Source organism: Saimiri boliviensis, chromosome 11, assembly GCF_048565385.1.
Source record: "Saimiri boliviensis isolate mSaiBol1 chromosome 11, mSaiBol1.pri, whole genome shotgun sequence".
Taxonomy (NCBI): Eukaryota; Metazoa; Chordata; class Mammalia; order Primates; family Cebidae; genus Saimiri; species Saimiri boliviensis.
This window is the reverse complement of record NC_133459.1, coordinates 34,975,474-34,992,385: the sequence shown is the minus strand read 5'-3', so window position 1 is coordinate 34,992,385 and position 16,912 is coordinate 34,975,474. Positions and strand designations below refer to the sequence as shown.

General features: G+C 43.1%; 1 protein-coding gene and 1 pseudogene across 2 annotated transcripts in view; one reads left to right on the top strand and one right to left on the bottom strand.

The window, feature by feature from the left end:
* THRAP3 (thyroid hormone receptor associated protein 3) overlaps positions 1-16,912 on the bottom strand; it is an 85,815-nt gene that overhangs the window by 51,204 nt on the left and 17,699 nt on the right. For both annotated transcript variants that reach the window (XM_003937501.4, XM_010348080.3), the window contains exon 2: positions 1,541-1,643. The gene's annotated coding sequence lies outside the window, so the exon portion shown is untranslated. The remainder of the gene's footprint in view (positions 1-1,540; positions 1,644-16,912) is intronic.
* LOC104652848 (elongin-B pseudogene) lies at positions 707-12,590 on the top strand (annotated as a pseudogene).

Genomic DNA, 16,912 nt, shown 5'->3' with positions numbered 1-16,912 from the left:
CAGACTGGAGGGCAGTGGTGTGATCTGGGCTTACTGCAGCCTCTGCCTCTCGGGTTCAAGTGATTCTCCTGCCTCAGCCTCCCGAGTAGCTGGGATTACAGATGTCCACCACCACACCCAGATAATTTTGCATTTTTAGTAGAGATGGGGTTTCACCATGTTTGCCAAGCTGGTCTCGAACTCCTGGCCTCAAGTGATCTGCCCTCCTCAGCCTCCCAAAGTGCTAGGCTTACAGGTGTGAGTTACTGGGCTAGGCCCAAGATACAATTTATAATACAGCCAAAAAAATGCTTAAATGTATTGAGCAAGATTTACACTTCCGGTTAGCGTTTAGAGAGAAATTACTGATAAAGACATAGAAACTAAGCAAAATAGACAAAAAGATGACTATTAGAAACAGAAAACAAACAGTTGTACAAGAAAGGAAAAGTAAATATAACATATAAAATGGGCTGTGAATAAGCTCTATGTAATCATAATAATATTGTAAACCATGATACTACCATGACTAAAATTACATTATAACCAGAGTCACAATTAATGTTGGCATGTGAGGTTCTCAGGTAAGCCTACCAGAAACTACCACTATCTAAGAAGTGAAGTTAATAAATAATAACAAACACCGTCAAGCAAAAGCAGTTTATTACTGAGAGAGATATACCAAAAGGAACAGCAGAGTTTAAAATAACTGCTTCTAATGACTGGGATGGCGAGTGGGGAGGGACTGCTGTTTTTCATCAAAAGCCTTAAGGAACCGATAGCCTGCTATGTCTACATGCACAAAAGTTTTGTTTGTTTTTGTTTTTCTGAGACAGGGTCTCGCTCTGTTGCCCAGGCTGGAGGGCAGTGGCCCAATCTCGGCTCACTGTAACCTCTACCTTCTGTGATGTTCAAGTGATTCTCCTGCCTCAGCCTCCCAAGTAGCTAGATTACAGGCATGCATCACCACGCCCCACTAATTTTGTATTTTTAGTAGAGATAGGGTTTCACTATGTTGGCCAGGCTAGTCTTTAATTCCTGACCTCAGGTGATCACCCACCTTGGCCTCCCAAAGTGCTGTGAGCCATCACACTCGGCCCCCAATTTTGATTAAACACATATACATACAAGCAACATAAACATGTAAAGGGACTGCTCCCCAAAATATTAACAGTGATTACAGATGTCAAGTTTATAGACAACCTTTTTCAAACAAATACTGTTTCATAAGAACCCAGAATTTCCATTAAAGAAGCTTCTGGATAATCAGTTCTTTTTCCTTTTTTTTTTTTTTTTTTTGAGATACGGTCACCCAGGCTGGAGTGTAGTAGCATGAACATGGTACACTGCAGTCTGAGCTCAAGCTATCCTCCTGCCTCAGCCTCCCAAGTAGCTGGAACCACAGATGCATGCCACCATGCCTGGTTAATTTTTTTAATTATTTGTAGAGATAGGATTTCACCATGTTGTACAGGCTGGTCTCAAAATAATCAATTCTTAACATAAGACGGGTTTTATAAATTAGTGAAGTTATTAGTTTCTTTTACCACCATGCATTTACCTTATTTGAACAATGGTTCGACTTGCACTGGATCCCAGACACTACCCCAAAATAACACCTGCAGCACCACTGGCTTCTTCAATTTACAAGTCAGGATACACTTCTGAAATGAGAGAAAATAAGTAGTGAGAAAATGGCTACCCGAATGCAGATTCTGTTACTGATGCTTGAAATCTATAAATACAAACCCTACTTTAGCCCTCAGCTTTACTCCAAGTGGTCCCAAGCTATTCTCTCAAAGTATGAGATGGTCTGCCTCTGTCTGACATGTTTTCATCCATCCAACCTTCTACAGTATGGAAAGCAAAAACCTTCCTTCCTGTAACCTGATACTTTCATTGGCAGTATTTCAAGGGCTAAGGTTTTCATTATGCAAGACTAATTTACAATCTCCATAAACCTCAACCTGGTGAACCTGAGAAGAATCAGATGTTCGAAATAAGAAAGAAACGAACAGAGGTATGCTAAAATGATTTTTTAAAATGCATTTCAAGATAAAATAACTCCCCATACCCACCCATAAAAGCACATTTCTGCTCCAGTTGTCTAAATACTCCCAGACCTATGAACATGATCATACATCAAATAGCTGTGTAGAGCGTTTTCCAAAACAAATAGGAAAGCCAAGTTCCAAGACCAGCAAGCTCATGTAAGTAATTAGATGTCCTCACCTCTGGTTTATCAAAGCCTTGTTGTTATTCATATTACTATAAAGAAAGGCCAAGTACAATGGCTCATGCCTGTAATCTCAGCATTTTGAGAGGCGAGGCAGGTGGATCACCTGAGGTCAGGAGTTCAAGAGCAGCCTGGCCAACATGGTGAAACCCTGTCTCTAATAAAAATAAAAAATTAGGCCGGGCACGGTGGCTCACGCCTGTAATCCCAGCACTTTGGGAGGCTGAGGCGGGTGGATCACGAGGTCAACAGATCGAGACCATCCTGGTCAACATGGTGAAACCCCGTCTCTACTAAAAATACAAAAAAAATTAGCTGGGCATGGTGGCGCATGCCTGTAATCCCAGCTACTCAGGAGGCTGAGGCAGGAGAATTGCCTGAACCCAGGAGGCGGAGGTTGCAGTGAGCTGAGATCGTGCCATTGCACTCCAGCCTGGGCAACAAGAGCAAAATTCCGTCTGGAAAAAAAATAAAGAAGGCACATAAGATCCAAATAATCTGGCCGGGGGCGGTGGCTCAAGTCTGTAATCCCAGCACTTTGGGAGGCCGAGGCGGGTGGATCACGAGGTCGAGAGATCGAGACCATCCTGGTCAACATGGCGAAACCCCGTCTCTACCAAAAATACAAAAAACTAGCTGGGCATGGTGGTACGTGCCTGTAATCCCAGCTACTCAGGAGGCTGAGGCAGGAGAATTGCCTGAACCCGGGAGGCGGAGGTTGCAGTGAGCCGAGATCACGCCATTGCACTCCAGCCTGGGTAACAAGAGCGAAACTCCGTCTCAAAAAAAAAAAAAAAAAAAAAAAAAAAAGATCCAAATAATCTGAAGAGATGAAGTCTCAACATTTATCTTTTTTTCCTCCCACTTTCTCAGCATTCCCTCAATCAAGTCAGGGCAGGCTGTCCACCTTAGCTTTCTCTGAACCCTGCAGTTTACACACGGCTGAATCCTTGCCTACTTAGCTAGGAAGAAAGCAGTGTACTTCTTAAGCTATGGCCTCCTAACTCCTTAGACATGCAGAATCCTCAGACTAGAATGCCTCCTTCTCTTTTGCCAAACTTACTCATTCCTATGAGGATCTCCTTCCCTCCATAGCAAGCTGTCCCTGGATCTACTAGGCTGGGTTAGTTACTGCCTTTTGTGTTACCCCGGACATGTCTCTCCTTACACTCTCTCATTAGGCTGTAAACTCTATAAATACCTAACACTGACATGTGCTTTTACCGTGTAAACCAAATACCTAAGCAATAAATTCTTCACCTATATCAAAGGTAATAACATCACAAAGAGCCAAAAAAAAAAATCTTAAAAAATTGTTAAAAGGATAAGACTGTTTTATCCAGATAAGGCTCGTATTCAGACCCTTTGCCAAATTAATATTGACATGTACTTACATAGTTGATTTAAGTATAAATCAGCACTTTCAAAAATTCATTCAAAATACTTTTTCATGTATTCTCACTATTTATTCTTCTAATTCATCCTAGGTTACATTAGCCAAAACTTCTTTCCCTCAATTCTTCACTCCAGAAGCACAAGGGGATCACATCAGTCAGCTCTGCCAAGCTAGTGAGGGAAATCCCATGACTGCTACAGGACTGAAAACTGCTCTTACATGCTAAATTTTAAAATTAAAAACTGCTCTAACATACTGAATTAAAAAACAGTCTACTCCAATACATCCATCCAATTCTAACCAGATGTCAAAAGTACACACACACACAAATCTCCCATTTCATTTTATTTATTTATTTTTGAGATGCAGTCTCATGCAGTCACCTGGACTGGAATGCAGTGGCGTGATCTCGGCTCACTGCAACCTCTGCCTTTCAGGTTCAAGCAATTCTCCTGCCTCAGCCTTCCGAGTAGTTGGGAATACAGATGCCCACCACCACGGCCAGCTGATTTTTTTTTTTTTTTTTTTTTTTTGTATTTTTAGTAGAGACAGGTTTCACCACGTTAGCCAGGCTGGTCTCAAACTCCTGACCTCGTGATTCACCTGCCTCGGCCTCCCAAAATACTGGGATTACAGGCATGGGCCACCATGCTCGGCCTAAATCTCCCATTTTATTACTCCATCATATTTCCTTCCTATTAATTAACCTCTTCTTGGATATTGGCAAGAATTTTATCACTCCAACAAATCTTCAATTTCCCATTGTTGCGACGAGTAAAGAAGCAGATCTGAGGCTCTGGCCTTTAGTTCTCTGTGACAGCGAAGAGACACCTAAAACTCTGAGTCACCCCTGCCACCACAGTTGCCCTCCTCCGATGGAGCCTGTCCTGCATGTTACCTGGCCAGGCACAAGCACACTTGTCACCCTCTATCTTCTGAACCTTTCCTTTGGCCAAACAACAGTGTATTAGCAAGGAGACTCCACAATAGACCCTCTTCCCTTCTACACATTACTAATTGTCCACTTGTTCAACAAATAATTTATTACGTACTGACTACACGCCAGGCACTATTCCAGGAACTGGAGGTTCAATGGTTTAAAAGTCCCTTTATGCCTGGAACTGACATTCTAGGGAGTGGATGGGGGTACATGGAGGAGTAAGAGTTATACAATTTTATATCAAGTATTGAGGGAAGGCCTCTCTAATGAGACAGCTGAGCAGAGACTGGAAGAAAAAGAGTATAACTGGGCCTTATCTGAGGGAACAGCAAATGCAAAGACGCTGGGGAGGAAACATGCCTGGCTGTCTGAGGAAGAAACAAAAATAAGAATGTCTGCAATGCAAAAAGTTACCAAGGGGACTGTTGGTAGATCAGGTCAGAAACATGGCTGAATGAACAGGGCCTTGAAAGGCATCATTAAGGGCTTTGATTTTCCTCTGGATAATGAGGGCAGTATCTCTATCTGTCTGTCTGTCTGTCTGCCTATCTATCTGAGTCTCACACTGTTGCCTGGCCTGGAGTGCAGTGGTGCGATCTCAGTTCACTGCAACCTCCGCCTCCCAGGTCCAAGCAATTCTCCTGCCTCAGCTTTCCAAGTAGCTGGGATTACAGGCGTCGGCCACCACATCCAGCTAATTTTTTGTATTTTTTTCGTAGAGACCGGGTTTCACTACGTTGGCCAGGGTGGTCTCAAATGCCCGACCTCGTGATCCACCTGCCTCGGCCTCCCAATGTATTGGGATTACAGGCGTAAGCCATTGTGCCCGACCCACATTTTATTATTATTTTTAATTATCTGTGCATAACCATCATATCAAAACAAGAAAAGTAAACTTTGATGTTACCCTTTTAAGGCACAGTGTGAAGTATGGATAGTTTTGCTATTGAATTTGATGGCATATCCTTGTGATTATTATGAAATGACACCACAGATATGCCAAGAATACAACATACAATGATACCACCAAACTAAGCACTCATCACAAGATTCCCAACTTATGGGAAAGCAAATGATGGTAAAAATATGTGCGGAGAAGAAAAGGACTTAGTTGGAAAAATTTACAAACATTGTGAAAATATAGTTATTTAGCAGTTTCTTTGCAGATTTTTTTTTCTTGAGACATGGTCTGTCACCTAGGCTGGAGTGCAATGATAAGAAAAAGAAGGTGAATACCCTGACTTGCCTTACTATATGGCAGCTGGATGAATCAGAAGGAGGAAAACTGTATTTTTTGAAAAGCTCAAGGCTGAGTATGAAATTTTTCTGAACAAGAAAAACCACCCTTAACCACTATTATTATTGTGGACACCAAATAGCTTTGAAAATTAGCTTTTGCTGCAGACTTGATGATTCTTAACGAATTCAATTTAAAATTACAAGGACCTGGCACAGTAGCTCACGACACTTTGGGAGACCGAGGTGGGACAACAGCTTGACGTCAGATGTTTGAGACCTGCCTAGTTAACACAGCAAGACCCATCTCTACAAAAACTGAAAGAAAAAAAAATTAGCCTCACTCAATGGTGTACACCTGTGGTCTCAGCTATTCAGGATTCTGGGGCAGGAGGCTCTCTTAAGTCCAGGAGTTCGAAGTTGCAGTGAGCTATGATCTCACCACTGCACTCTAGACTATGTGACAGAAGGACACTCTGTCTCAAAGAAATAAAATTAGAAGTCAAAACAACTCTTGTATGGGAAACACATACTGTGATAAAATAATACTAATGACAGTAAGTGTTTAAATTTTAAGAAATGTCAAATAACTTTATTTACTTCTCATACTGTCAAAAGTTGAACAAGAAGTGGCATCTCCATTCCCATATACATATGAAGCAGATACATTTTCTGACCTCAAACTATAGTTCCAGCATATTTCCAACCTCAATGAATGTATGTGTAAAAGTAAATCTCCATATTTCAAAATCCGTCTAACTGTGCAACTAAGGAGCTTCCATGTAATCTTCAGTTGGAAGCAATTTATCGGCAATGTTATGGTATGCTAAAAGACAAATATCAAGAATCTAATAAAAGAAAAAGGAATCTAACACACTTCTGTGCCTTCCAAAAGATAAATCTGTTGAATTAAAATCACATGCTCATTGATTAATATAAGTATTTGGCAGTACCTATCTGTGTGAAAAGATATTTTCAAAGATGACATACATAAAATTTTGCTGTAGATCAGCATTAACACGTAAGTATTTGCCACCAATTTTGAAAGGCAATGCTAACTTTGAGCCCCAAATAAGTGAAACTGTACTCCCCAAAATCAGAATTCCATTCTTTTAGACTTGTTATTATAACAATTGAACTCATTACTTGTATTTAGATACACACACACACACACACACACACAATTTGAGACAGAATCTCACTGTCACCCAGGCTGGCATGCAGTGGCGCAGTCTTGGTTCCGTGCAAACCTCTGCCCTCCAAGTTCTTGTGCCTCAGTCTTCCAATTACAGGCATGCACCACTATGCATAGCTAATTTCTTTATTTTTTAATTATTTTTTAATTATTATTATTTTTTTTTGAGACGGAGTTTTGCTATTGTTACCTAGGCTGGAGTGCAATGGCGCGATCTCGGCTCACCGCAACCTCCTCCTCCTGGGTTCAGGCAATTCTCCTGCCTCAGCCTCCTGAGTAGCTGGGATTACAGGCACGTGCCACCATGCCCAGCTAATTTTTTGTATTTTTAGTAGAGACGGGGTTTCACCATGTTGACCAGGATGGTCTCGATCTCTTGACCTCGTGATCCACCTGCCTCGGCCTCCCAAAGTGCTGGGATTACAGGCTTGAGCCATCGCACCCGGCCCTAATTATTTTTTAATTTTTATAGAGATGGGGTTTCACCTTGTTGGTCAGAGTAGTCTTGAACTCCTGACCTCAGGTGATCTACCCTCCTCGGCCTCCCAAAGTTCTGGGATTATAGGCTTGAACCACCATGCCTGGCTTTAATTTTTAAAATGTTTTTAGGAGAGATGGGGTTTCGCCACATCGGCCAGGCTGGTCTCGAACTGACCTCAGGGGATCTGCCTGCCTCGGCCTCCCAAAGTGTTGCGATTACAGGTGTGAGGCAGCATGCCCGGCCTCATCATTATATTTTGAATTCTACTAATAAAAACTTTGTGCAAATTTGTTTTCGCTCTTGTCATGTAAGTGCCCACATAGTAGCCTCAACTTTGTCTCTTGGGCAGCAAAGCCTAAAGCATCTGATCCTTTGGAGAGAAAGGCTGCCAACCCCCTTTCTTCATAATTTGTCTAACATGCATTTAGTGCAGACGGCCATTAAGAATAAACGCTGGCTGGGCACGGTAGCTCACACCTGTAATTCCATACTTCAGGGGGCTGAGGCAGGTGGATCACTTGAGGTCAGGCGTTTGAGATCAGCCTGACCAAACATGGTGAAACCCTGTCTCTACTAAAAACACAAAATTAGCCAGGTGCGGTGGTGGGTGCCTGTAATCCCAGCTGCTTGGAGGCTGAGGCAAGAGAATCACTTGAACCCAGGAGGTGGAGGTTGCAGTGAGCCGATATTGTGCCACTGCACTCCAGCCTGGGCAATAAGAGCAAAACTCCATCTCAAAAAATAAATAAATAAACCCTAATGAACAGTAATTCTCAAAACTATAAGGCTCCCAACTGGTAGAAACGGATATTTTTTAGTATTTATGCCCAGCAATTCAGAGTAAGGCAAATGAAAGTCAGTAGTCATCCCAAAGTATTTTCCAAAGCAGATGCTCAATAAATAATATGAGCACATCTGGCTCTGAAGCCTAGGTTTGATTCCCAACTCCACCAACTACTAGTTGTGAGACCCTAGATAAGTTAATCTCACCATCTGTGGTCCCTTATCTGTAAAACTGTTCCTACTTCACAGTGTTGTTGAACACTGGATAATATATGTGTACGGTTCTTGAAAAACTGCCTGGCACAAAGGACTACTCAATAAATATTGTTAATTGAGCCCGTATCAAAAGGACAGTGAAAAGGTAAGACTTCAACAAGCTGGTATGAGTAGACACGTGGCCATTAAACAACTACATTCTCATGAGAATTAAGAATTTAGCCTTATGGCAAACTTAGAATGTAAGACACTAATTCCATCTACAAAACCTGTAATAAGAAGGACGGGCATGGTGACTCACAACTGTAATTCTAGCACTTTGGAAGGCCGAGGCGGGTGGATTGCTTGAGTTCAGGAGTTTGAGACCAGCCTGGGAAACACAGTGAAACCCCATCTCTTAAAATACAAAAAATTAGCTGGGCATCACAACATGTGCCTGTAATCCCAGCTACTCAAGAGGCTGAGACAGGAGAATAGTACTCTTGTCTTATTTCCCAGGCTGGAGTGCAGTTGTTCGATATTGAACCTGGGAGTTGCAGGCTGCAGTGAGCAGAGATCGCGCCATTGCACTCTAGCCTGGGCGACAGAGTGAGACTCCACCTCATAAAAAAAAAAAAAAAAAACCCGGTAAAAAGAGCTGTATGCTTTTTCAGCAACAAACCCAAGCCTATGTCTGATTCCAAGTTGAATGAGTCTGCCCCCTAAATAACCCTATCATTCTGTGCCTCGTTTCTCAACACTACACAGAGAGAGAGAGAGAGAGAGGAGAGAGAGAGAGAGAGAGAGAGAGAGAGAGAGAGAGAGAGAGAGAGGAAGAGAGGGAGAGGCAGAGGGAGAGAGGGAGAGAGGGATAGAGGGAGAGAGGGATCAAACACGCCAACTGATGAACCTGAATGCTTCTACCTAGACCAGTGGTTTTTAAACTCAGTCTCAGGCTGTGCAGAGATGTTGGGGCAAAGTAACTTTCTCATCTGAGTTCTCCCCGCCCAGCAGATCAGACTGAATGGTCAAGAACTCATAACTACTTTCCCAGAACTTATCTTTTTATCACATTACAAAACTTGCATAAGCTACCAGCATTTCCTTACCACTTGAGCCTCTATTTCCTTGAAAACCAGCAGTCATGCACTATTACTAAAGTACTCCTTGAGGGCAGGTACCAGATCTAATTCCTTTTTCTATCTCCAGTGTCTAGATAAAAACGAGTGAATGAATATGACTGACTTACACAGTTCCCCACTCCACAGTAAAATATAACATACAATTGACTATTTTAAACAGTTTTATATGTACAGTTCAGTGACATTAAGAACATCCAGGCCAGGTGCGGTGGCTCACCTGGGGTCAGGAGTTCAAGACCAGCCTGGCCAACATGATGAAACCCTGTCTCCACTAAAAATACAAAAAATTAGCTGGCGTTGTGGCATGTACCTATAGTACTGGCTACTCAGGAGTCTGAGGCAGAAGAACTGCTTGAACCAGGGAGGCAGTAGCATATACGTATCTGCAGTCCTGGATACTCACGAATCTAAGGCAGGAGAATTGTTTGAACCTGGGAGTCGGAGGTTGGAGGGAGCTGAGATCTCACCACTACACTCCAGCCTGGGAGACACAGAAAGACGCCATCTCAAAAAAAAAAAAAAAAAAAAAAAAAAAAAAGAGGCGGAGGCTGGGTGTGATGGTTCAGGCCTGCAATCCAACATTTTTGGAAGGTCAAGGCGGAAGGAAAACTTGAGGCCAGGAGTTCAACATCAGCCTGGGCAACAAAGCAAAACCCCCATCTCTACAAAAATTTGACACTGCAGTGAGCTATGATTCCATTACTATACGCCGGGGTGGGCAATGGAGCAAGACCCTGTCTCAAAAAAGTTTTCAAAACACAGTCAAAGCCACCAACAAATAAAGATATGGCAGGGTTGGGCCGGGCGCGGTGGCTCAAGCCTGTAATCCCAGCACTTTGGGAGGCCAAGGCGGGTGGATCATGAGGTCGAGAGATCGAGACCATCCTGGTCAACAAGGTGAAACCACGTCTCTACTAAAAATACAAAAAGTTAGCTGGGCATGGTGGTGCGTGCCTGTAATCCCAGCTACTTAGGAGGCTGAGGCAGGAGAATTGCCTGAGCCCAGAAGGCGGAGGTTGCGGTGAGCCGAGATCGCGCCATTGCACTCCAGCCTGGGTAACAAGAGCGAAACTCCGTCTCAAAAAAAAAATAAATAAATAAAGATATGGCAGGGTCAGACCAGTTAACAACTGAGGAGATTAACAAAAATGAAAGCCTGACAGAAAAGAATTGGAAAAAAAAAAAAAAAAAAAAAAACCTAAAAGATGAAGGAGACTAGGCATAGTCTTATCTGTAATCCCAGCACTTTGGGAGGCCAAGGTGGGCGGATCACCTGAGGTCAGAAGTTCAAGACTGGCTTGGCCAACATGGTGAATCCATCTCTACTAAAAATACAACAATTAGCTGGGTGTGGTAGCACATACGTATAATCTCAGCTACTTGGAAGGCAGAGGCAGGAATACTACCTGAACCCAGGAGGCAGACGTTGCAGTGAGCTAAGACTGCACCACTGTCCTACAGCCTGGGCAACAGAGGAAGACTCCATCTCAAAAAAAAAAAGGAAAAATAAAAGATGAAGGTAGGAGATGTTGGTTACAGGATACAAAGTTTCAATTAAAAGCAATAAGTTGGGCAACATGGTAACTACAGTTAATAATAATTATCGGAAGTTATCTTCAGATAACTTCTTTATCTGAAGATCGCTGAGACATTTCAAGTGTTCTCACCACAAAAAAAAATGAGGTAATGCATATCTTGACTAGCTAGATTTAATCATTCCACAATGTACATATATTTCAAAAACATCATGTTGCATATCATAAATATATACCATTTTACTTGTCAATTAAAAGTTAATTTTTAAGGCTTTGGAAGGGTAAGGCGGGTGGATCATGTGAGGTCAAGAGTTCAAGACCAGCCTGGCCAACATGGCGAAACCACATCTTCACTAAACATAACAAAAAAATTAGTGGGGTATGATGATCCACACTTGTAATCCCAGTTACTCAGGAAGCTGAGGCAGGAAAAGAGCCTGAATCCAGGAGGCAGGGATTGCAGTGAGCCAAGATCGCACCACTGCACTCCAGCCTGGTCGACAAAGCTAGATTCCAACTCGAAAAAAAACAAAACCAAAAAAATACTAAGGCCACTGAGAAAACCGAAGACCTCAGTATTTTTGCAAAAGATACAATGTGAACAATGTATGTTATCAAACAATTTTTTCAGAAAATTAGAAAAATTTTAAAAATAAAGAACCATTGATACAATTTTAATAAATATGCAGTGTGATGCCTGTAATGTTATTTATTTATTTATTTATTTTGAGGCAGAGTCTTGCCCTGTTGCCAAGGCTGGAGTGCAGTGGCTGGATCTCACTCAGCACACTACAACCTCCACTTCCATTCAAGCAATTCTCCTGCATCAGCTTCCTGAGTAGCTGGGACTACAGGTGTGTGATACCATACCCAGCTAATTTTTCTGTATTTTTAGTAGAGATGGGGGTTTCACTGTGTTGGCCAGGATGGTCTCGATCTCCTGACCTTGTGATCCACCCGCCTCAGCTTCCCAAAGTACGGGATTACAGGCATGAGCCATCATGCCAGGCCAACTTTATTTATTTCTAAAAAAGAAAAAGGCTGCAGGCTGGGCCAGAGGCAGCTGGGCCACAAGGTGGGGCCCAGGCTTCACCCTCACACCAGCCCACCGCCCCCAGGATATGTTCCTCACGTCCAGTGCCACAAGACCACCATCTTCACAGACACCAAGGCGTCCAGCATCAGATTCGAGCTGAAGTGCATCATCGAGGGCATTCCCAAGCGGCCACCTGACAAGCAGCAGCTGTACAAGAACGACCAACTCTTTGGATGATGGCAAGGCAATGGGCAAGTGTGGCTTCGCCAGTCAAACAGCACAGCCACAGCCCCCAGCAAGTGTGGGGTTGGCCTTCCAGGCAGATGACACTTTTGAGGCCCTGTGCATCGAGCTGTTCTCCAGCCCACCAGAGCTGCCCGATGTGATGAAGTTGCAGGACTCAAGAAGCAGTGCCAATGAACAAGGCGTGCAGTGAGGACTCCCAAAAGGCCCATTTCCCCCAATAAAAGAGATTTGGGAGTCAAAGAAAGAAAGAGAAAGAAAAAGGCTGGGGGAGGTGGCTCACATCTGTAATCCCAGCACTTTAGGACACCAAGGCAAAGAGGTAACTTGAGATCAGGAGTTTGGGACAAGCCTGGCAAACATGGTGAAATGTCATCTCTACTAAAACACAAAAATTAGCTGGGCGTGGTGGTATGTACCTGTAGTCCCAGCTACTCAGGAGGCTTAGGCAGGAGAATCACTTGAACCCAGGAGGCAGCGGTTGCAATTAGCCAAAATCACTCCACTTTTCTTCAATGACACTCTATACATATTCCTATATACCATGCTTGAAATTTTCAGATATAATATTGTTTATCCTTTAATGCACCAGTCTGCCTGCCCCAGTTGCCTTGGAGTTCAATGAAAAAAGGGACAAATCTTGGTCAGTCTAGGAAAAAAAAAATGAAAGAAAAGGGACAAAGATTTACATGCTCTAGAACCAGACTCTGGGACTGAATCCAGCTCTACCCCCTTTATTAGCTGTGCAATCCTGGATCTGATTTCATCATTCTTTGCCTCACTTCCATCTGTAATATGCAGACTGTAATCAACCTTTCCCTAGGATTACAGGGAATTAAATGGTTAATACATGGAAAGTACTCAAAACGACTGTAAACACAAGTATGTACTCACATTACCACTTATTATCAGATGCGCTATAATCTTATTCAAAATTGTTACTGACTGAAAGATATGTGCTCTTGGTTGGGGCAGGGAAGAGGCAGAAAAATATTTTTAAAATCCTAGCTGGAGGCCAGGCATGGTGGCTCACGCCTATAATCCTAGCACTTTGGGAGGCTGAGTCAGGCAGACTGCCTGAGCTCAGGAGTTCGAGTTTCTACTAAAATACAAAAAAATTAGCCGGGTGTGGCGGCGTGCACCTGTAGTCCCAGCTACTCAGGAGGCTGACTGCAAGAACCCAGGAGGTGGAGGTTGCAGTGAGCCAAGATCACGCCACTGCACTCCAACCTGGGCAACAGAGCAAGACTCAGTCTCAAAGAAAAAAAAAAAAAAAGATTGGGGAGGGGCATCACACACAGAGATATATATAATACATGCCGGAATTGAGCATCACTAGAGAGGTACAGTGGCAAAGGCCACTTACAACTAGAGGAACAAAGTAAGGTTTCAAGAGGAAGACTCAGTAGTTAACCTGGCTCTTAAAGAACACAAAAAATTTGTATAGTTAGAAATGAGAGGCCGGGCGCGGTGGCTCAAGCCTGTAATCCCAGCACTTTGGGAGGCTGAGGCAGGTGGATCACAAGGTCAAGAGATCGAGACCATCCTGGTCAACATGGTGAAACCCCGTCTCTACTATAAATATAAAAAATTAGCTGGGCATGGTGGCACGTGCCTGTAATCCCAGCTACTCAGGAGGCTGAGGCAGGAGAATTGCCTGAACCCAGGAGGCGGAGGTTGCGGTGAGCCGAGATGGCGCCATTGCACTCCAGCCTGGGTAACAAGAGCGAAACTCCATCTCAAAAAAAAAAAAAAAAAAAAAAAAAAAGAAATGAGAAAGGAGCTTTCCTAACTAGGCATCCAAAGGCAAGAGAAATGACAACTCACAGGAGTGAAATCTGAAACTGCTTTACACATATATGGCATTCAACAAATAACTGACTAGACTTAGAAGTGACAAAGAGAAAAGGAATCAAGGTTTCAAAACTAAGAAATCAGTCTAACACTAAGTATAGCAAAGCTAAGAAGAAAGTATAAATAATTTAGATGAAAGTTTGAATTCAGTTTTGGATACATTAGTCTGCTCATGCTAGAGAATCCATGAAGCCACCACATTCAACCTTTGAAGATTTCTTTTTTTAATCACAAATTGGAAGTAGATACTAGATTTGAGAGTTCAGAAACTTATTTTCAACCAAACTTCCTAATTAGAAATAATCTTACCAATTTTGGAAATCTTTAGAAAATTAAAAACATGCGGCCGGGCGCGGTGGCTCAAGCCTGTAATCCCAGCACTTTGGGAGGCCGAGGCGGGTGGATCACAAGGTCAAGAGATCGAGACCATCCTGGTCAACATGGTGAAACCCCGTCTCTACTAAAAATACAAAAAAAAATAGCTGGGCATGGTGGTGCGTGCCTGTAATCCCAGCTACTCAGGAGGCTGAGGCAGGAGAATTGCCTGAACCCAGGAGGCGGAGGTTGTGGTGAGCCGAGATCGCGCCATTGCACTCCAGCCTGGGTAACAAGAGCGAAACTCTGTCTCAAAAAAAAAAAAAAAAAAAGAAAATTAAAAACATGCCTATCTAAAACGTCCATCTTATCTGATTCTCCTAGTTCTAGAAAATAAATTAGCAGCTGCTTTGCAGCTGATATTAATTCAGTAGCAATTACAAACACCATTAACAAATGGCAACCCTTCTTCCTTCCCACAAAACATTAATCCCAAGGCCTTCTGGTCACTCGACAGTTCCTCACAAAACACATTTCCAAAGCATTTATAAGCAACGTTAACAGCTTACCACAATCAGCCTTCTGTTTTTGTTTTTGAGATGGGGTCTTACTGTCACCTATGCTGGAGTACAGTGGCATGATAATAGCAATCCTCCTGCCTCAGCCTCCCAAAGTGGTGGGATTACATGTGCAAGCCACCACGCCTAGATGGTCTCAAAATAAAATAAGAAATTAAAAAAATAAACACTAACTGTCAAAAGCTTTAACTTTTTAGAAAAAAATAGAGGAGAATATCTGTTATGAATTCAGGGTGAGGAAGGATTTCAAACAATTTTTTTTTTTTTCAGATGGAGTTTCGTCCTTGTTGCCCCGGCTGGAGTGCAATGGCGCGATCTCAGCTCACTGCAACTTCCACCTCCCAGGTTCAAGTGCTTGTCCTGGCTCAGCCTCCCAAGTAGCCGAGATTATAGGCATGTAACACCACATCCGGCTAATTTTGTATTTTCAGTAGACGGGGCTTCCCGATGTTGATTAGGCTGGTTTCAAACTCCTGAACTCAGGTGGTCTGCCCAACTCAGCCTCAGTGCTGGGATTACAAGCGTAAGCCACCACACCGGGCTTCAAACAAAATTTTATAAGTATAAACCATAAAGGTAAAGATTGACAAATCCATCTATATGCCTTAGAAAATCAAAACAGATGGCTTGCACCTATAATCCTAGCACTCTGAGAGGCTGAGGTAGGAAGATAGCTTGAGCCCAGGAGTTCAAGATCAGCCAGGGAAACATGGAAAGACTCGGTCTCTACAAAACATAAAATCAACCAGGTATCATGGCACACACCTGTGGTCCCAGCTATTCCAGAGGCTGAAGCGGGAGGATCATTTGGGCCCAGGAGTTTGAAGCTGCAATGAACTATGTTCATGCCACTGCGACCCAGCCTGTGTGACAGTTGAGAACTTGTCTCAAAAAACAAATAAATGGGCCGGGCGCGGTGGCTCACGCCTGTAATCTCAGCACTTTGGGAGGCCGAGGTGGGCAGATCATGAGGTCAAGAGATCAAGACCATCCTGGCTAACATGGTGAAACCCCGTCTCTATTTAAAAAGTACAAAAATTAGCTGGGAGTGGTGGCGTGCACCTGTAGTCCCAGTTACTCCGGAGGCTGAGACAGGAGAATTGCTTAAACCCGGGAGGCAGAGGTTGCAGTGAACTGAGATTGCACCACTGCACTCCAGCCTGGCAACAGAACAAGACTCTGTCTCAAAACAACAACAACAACAACAACAAAACAACAAAAACAAATGAACAAACAAAAAATGAAAGCAGAATATATAACCTCAAAGTAGAATGTAGACCTAAATACCCAGAAGCTCCATCAATTAGGTTTATAACAAAAATTATTATGAATGGAATAAATAATTCCAGTGGACTGGTGGATGCATGGAGCATATCAATGTTAGCAAAATGGCAAAATCCCTACAGCATTAAAGTTGTACTTTAAGAGCTAAGACATCTAATGACATCCAAAGAAAATAAGCAGCTTCCACAGCCACCAGAAGTAAAACCATGACAATTAATTTTAGCATATCTTGGCCAGCTGCAGTGGCTCACGCCTATAATTCCAGCACTCTGGGAGGCTGAGGTGGACGGATTGCCTGAGGTCTGGAGTTCCAGGCCAGCGTGGCCAACATGGTGAAACCCCGTCTCCACTAAAAATATTAAAATTAGCTGGGCATGATGGTGGGTGCCTGTACTCCTAGCTACTCTGGAGGCTGAGGCAGGAAAATCACTTGAACCCAGGAGGCAGAGATTAGAGACTGCAGTGAGCCGAGATAGCACCAGTG